The following is a 6,000-nucleotide window of genomic DNA, read 5'->3' as shown; positions in this document are numbered from 1 at the left end:
AAGAACTATTTCTGTAGGTGGCCACTGAAGCTAGCTGAAGCAGAACAGCATGTGAGACCTAACCACTATTTCTGGTGCCGCAAAACCCTGCAGAAGCTGAGTGAGTGAAGAATCTCGAGGCATATGATAGTTAATACCTTTCAAGTGATTTAGCACCACTCTCCTCTTATTTTAGAACATTTTACTGGTGACTTAAATTTGTTTTTCTCTGAAGTGTCTCAACAGGCACAAAAGAGACCCTGAAATTAGGAAGATGTTTTCCTTTGTACAAAAGAATGACACCACCCAGTCCTGCCACCAGTAGTCCTTTGAGGGTAGATCCGGTCATGGTGAGTAGGCATCTGAGCTACCGGCAGGTGCAGCAGGATTGGTGTGTAATATTGGGATGTGGAGTCCTTGAGAGCTAGCCCCAGCTCCCTGGCATCAGTAGTCGTCGAAACATGCAATACACAAAAGACCTGCTTAGGATTCTTTCTCTAGCCCTTGAGGGGATTTGTGATTGTTCACTTCAGATGAACTTGCTCATGATATTGACAGTTAAGAATGTGCGTCATGTTTCCTCTTGAGTTATGCATTTTTCTCTCTTTTGCATCCAGGTTAAATAAGCATACCACCTAAGACTTATTCAAATGTAGACTTCATTTGCCCATTTTACCCAAGTGCCTCCACCCAACATAGGTCACGGCAGGGTTCTAGAAAAAAAGCATGAAGTGAAATGAGATAGCAACTAAAATAATGTTGACTGCTTTGATTTCACATGGGACCTAGAACAATTTGAAAAATTGAATACAAGGGATGTAATGTACAACATGATGAATATAATTAACACTGCTGTATGTTATATTGGAAAGTTGTTAAGAAAGTTGTTAACGAAGTCCTAAGATGTCTCACCATAAGGATTTTTTTTCTGTCTTTAATTTTATATCTACATGAAATGATGTTCTCTAAACTTACTGTGATACTTATTTATGACAAATGTAAGTCAAATCATTATGTTCTACACCTTAAATTTATAGTGTTATGTCAAATATATCTCAGAAAAACTGGAATTAAAAATTGAATACCAATACCAATATTTATAACATAGTTCAATAACTTAAAGGACTTCTCTGTAGTCGGAATCTAAAAGTTAATTCCCCATTTTTTAGTTTTAAGTTATGTAGAGATGTTGGTGAAATAAAATCCAAAGACCAAATTAGCTAACATTGATCATATTTATTAAATTAAGTTATTTAACACTGCTTGAAAACTGAATACATTCAGAGAAGTATACAACATTGGAAAACTCTTGGAAAGAAGAACTGTTTCTTGCTTGTATCAGCTATATCTCTTCTCCCAAAGAGAAGGAACCACAGAAGCACTATTGTTGGAGGAACGGCTCCTGTAAGCTCTAGGAAGGAAGGGATCTTGTTCATCATTCGCCTGGTCCTGATGGCACACAGCCTAGGGCAGGCATTCTTGTTGAAGGCACGGGTGCATGGGTGGGTGCACCCGTCAAGAAGGGTGGGACCAGGAAGCAGAAGCCCCATCAGTGCTTCCTCTAGGGTTGTTCTTTCTGCCCTGGTTTCAACAAAGCAGCAGAAAAGTGAGCAATAATAGGGTTCGAGCTCTAGGAAAGTAGATGAACAACTCCTTACCTTCTCCACTCCAGTCAGCACTGGGAGCACTATCTCTTCTTCCCGAGGCCCATTCTTCCGTGCATCAGATCAGCCTGGCCCAGGAGCACTGCAGCGCCTGAAGCAGCATCTGCCCAGCTACTCCCAGAGCAGGGGAAGGAAAGAGTCCTCAGACAGCACAGAGCACAGGAGAACAAGCTAACTAGCTGCAGCAAGCTTATGAAGCCCTCAAAAGCATAAGCTCAGTGGATCAACAACTAGGTCCTATTATACAGCACAGGGAACTCTATTCAATATCCTTTGTATTTTTAAATAAAAATTTTTAATGTATATATATGTATGTATGTATAACTGAATCACTTTGCTGTACAGCAGAAATGAATACAACATTGTAAATTAATTATACCTTAATACATATATATGTGTGTGTGTGTGTATATATATATATATATATATATATAGAGAGAGAGAGAGAGAGAGAGAGAGAGAGAGAACATTTGTTGTTCAGTTGCTAAGTCGGGTCCTTCTCTGTGATCCCATGGACTGCGGTACACCAGGCTTCCCTTGTCCTTCAGCATCTCCTGGGGCTTGCTTAGATTCACTGACTCATTTCCACTGAGTCAGTGATACAATCCAACCATCTCATCCTCTCTTGTCCCCTTCTCCTCCTGCTTTCAATCTTTGCTAGCATCAGAGTCTTTTCCAATAAGTCAGCTCTTTGCATCAGGTAACCAAAGCACTGGAGCTTCAGCTTCAGCATCAGTCCTTCCAATGAGTACTCAGGGTTGATTTCCTTTAAATCAACTACACTTTAATAATACACACATGTGTATACATATACATGTATAGAGAGAGAGAGAGAAAGGGAGAGAGAGCATAATACCGATTTCCTTTGTGTCTCTGCCTACTACCAACAGTTCTAACGATGCAGATCTTGCACCCAAGACAAGTGTTATGTGACTGGCTATCCTTTACAGGTTTGGTCAGGTGGTTTGACACACTCCAATTTGTCTGTCACCTACTAACATGTTTCAGAATCCTCGCGTTTGTGTAAAAGTCCATTCTTCATTAGGTACTTTGCAATGTACCATATATGCCTAAAACTGAAATCTAACTGTTAATAAACTTTCATTGTGAGAGTTTCAGTTATAACCCTAGACTCTTTCAAGACACAGAAATTCTTCAGAGATTACAAATACCAATACTAGGCCAAATTTTCATCCTATAGAAGCAAAGAGAGTATCATCAGGTCACAGTTACTTAGCATTTTAATATTTTGGTTCTGGAGCCTTGGAGGATACTAAAAGAGCATGTGTTCCTTTTGTGGAACATTTTGGGACTTTTGCCACATCTGCTGAACCCTTTGAAAACTTGCTCTATAATTTCACAGAGAAAGTGCCAGTTGCATAGCCCTCATGCTCAAAAGTAGAAGTTTACCAGCGTGACTCTTTTTTTTAATTCCACAGATCTTGAACATGGTTTAGACAAATGCATACACCAAGCAACCAACACCTTAAAAAATTAATAAAGAGAACATTGCTAACAACCTAGAAAGTGTCCTCCTGTTCCTTTTCAGTTTGTCCTCGTCCCCCAAGCAACCACTGTTCTGATGACTTCTATCTCCATTAATTAGTTTTGTCTGTTCTTAAATTTCACATAAATGGAATCATGCAGTGTTCTCATTTGTGGCTGGCTTCTTTTGCTCAAAGTAGTGGTTTTGAGATTTGCACAGATTGCTGCAAATAGCAGTAATAGTTCTTTTTTAAATTGCTGAATGATAGTCCATTCTGTGAATTTATCACAATGTGTTTATCTGTCATTAATTAATACAGAAGCTGATTGGGCACATGCCAGCAGTTCAATAAAACAAATGCAGCAACTCCTGTTCTTTCAAATTTGCAGTTTATACTTGGCTTTTGCTAATGATTATACCCAGAGTTAAATCTGATTTGTAAATCCTTCAATCCTCAAAGAGAGTATGGAAAAAACAGGAATCCCTTGAGAGTCTGAAGAATCTGAGCAGAAAGCAGGAGTAAGAGATAGGCGGTATTAGGGCAGATACCTTTAACATGAACCAAGTTTGCTCTAGGTCCTGGCTCTTGTCAAAGATTGTGAAAAGACTGAATTAAATACAGGTATAACCCTAACCATCTCTCAGTGTTATATTCCTCTTATCTTTTCTAGCTCTTTGACCACTGGTTAAAAATTCTTTTTCTCTGCAGACAGTCTAAAGACTTTCAGTTATTCAAGAAAGCCACGCTTGCTTGAGTAGTCTGTAGTTTCAGTTAGAACTGCAGTGAAGGCAATGGTGTATATCAAAAAGTATTTTGAGTCCCTTTCCTTGTGACCAAGCACACATCAAAAAAGCAGGAAGGAAGGCTGGAGGAAATTACACAATTTATTATGATTTCTCATCATCAAGAGCTCACAGTGTCCACAGGGAAAGAATAATAGTTCCTATAAAGGTTTCTTTTGGTTATTTGTGATTCCTCCCTCAAGATCTTTACAATCTATTTTGAGAAAGCATAGACGAATCTAGTTTGATCTCATGTGTTGGGAAACACATGAGATCAATCTAATTTGATCTAATTAGTTAGATGTCCACAGAAAACATTTTTCCAGAAGAGACTGGAGCAACCAGTATAAAAAAATAATAATTGAACACTATACTGAGATTATAGAAACTCACCATTGCAAATACTATGGGTATGGGTAAATAATAGTTCCTAATCAGAGATTAATGTTTTTAAACCAGTGACTATTTACAAGATCAAATCTTTAATAGATTTGTAGGTAGAGTATTTTTTAATGAATTATTCAAATATTATTCTTTGTTTCTCAGTTGAAAAAAGGAATTATTAATATTTAGAATTACTTGAATTTCAAGTCCTCACTTTGTATGATTTCCCCAACAGGGTCTGTATTCTTTCTGAAGGTGTTATTTCAGAGTAGTATTTCCCACAAAGGGCTACATTTGTAGTTGCTTAGAAAACCTAACAGATCTCAGTGGGATATGGAGGCATGAAGAGTCAAAATCACGCAAAATTTGTAGACTAGGTTAAAAGCACTACAAAAAGTATTGCACTGGATGTATTTTTAACGTACACCATGTACCAAGGGGAAATTAATCTAAATTGAAAATAAAGACCATTAAAATCTTTAGAACTCTTTTTACATTAGGGAAAAAAAATAAAGACCCCATAATCACAACTGTAGTGCTGATATTATTACAAGAGAATTTAATATCTAATTAGCATAAATGCAAAACTCCTATCCTTGTACACTTTTGAATTTATAACATCACTAAATCAACTTTTTTACAGAATTAAATTTTTCTAGTTATTAAGAGACGACAAAGGAAGAACAAGTGTTGGCTTTTGTAAGATTTGTATTTGAATATTCCGTAAAATTATAGTCACACTTAAAGTTGTGAGGAAGAAAGCATTATTTGATGTCATTTTGTAATTTTCCTGAATATCTATGAAGTGAAGTGAAATTGCTCAGTCGTGTCCGACTCTGCGACCCCAAGGACTGTAACCTACCAGGCTCCTCCATCCATGGGATTTTCCAGGCAAGAATACTGGAGTGGGGTGCCACTTCCTTCTCCAGGAGATCTTCCCTGGATTATTTATGAGCCATAAAGTATTGTGCTGGTTGTCTGTTTTCTTCCTCCTAAAAACTCTACATGTTTGGTTTTTTTTTTTAATCAAAACTTTATGGAGTTTATTTTAGTGTAAACATACAGGTACGGAGGGTTCCTTTTTCTTTCTTTCTTTCTTTTCTTTCATTTTCAATTCTCAAAATACACTGAATTAAAAACCAGATATTTCTGGTTGAGATGCAGCCAAGAATTCCTTCATCTTAGCCATTGCTCTTAGCTAGAACTAGGGATCTGACCCACATCTACCAGGAAAACCACAGCCCATGACTACCCAGTTGTCTCGGAATGAACTGCACTGTCTGGAATTTCCGAAGAAAGCACATTAACTCACTGAGCAATGTGCTCACAGGTGGGCAAGCGCAACTGGGCTCCCTGTCACTAATGAGCTCCCCCACTCCACCTCAACTTCCCCACATCGTTTGAGTCACTGCTGTGCTTATAAAGATAAATCCAAGGGTACAACCACTTTATCTTCCATAGAAACCCGAAATGGACACGGTTTTCCATTATGTTTGATTCTGTACTGAAAGGTCTGGGAAGTGAGTATAACATGAACTCATTCCTTCCGCTTCAGCAGACAGATGGATAGAGACATTCCAGTTTGTTTCCAGTCTTTTGTCTTCGGAGCAGTTTTGGCATTTCCCTCAGGAAACTGGAGGTTGTGACCTAAAGGTTTCCTTAGTGAACGCGCTTCTGTTTCCCACAGTTAACCTTACCCAGAAA

This window comes from Ovis canadensis, chromosome 1, assembly GCF_042477335.2.
Source record: "Ovis canadensis isolate MfBH-ARS-UI-01 breed Bighorn chromosome 1, ARS-UI_OviCan_v2, whole genome shotgun sequence".
Lineage (NCBI taxonomy): Eukaryota > Metazoa > Chordata > Mammalia > Artiodactyla > Bovidae > Ovis > Ovis canadensis.
This window is presented reverse-complemented; position numbering follows the sequence as displayed.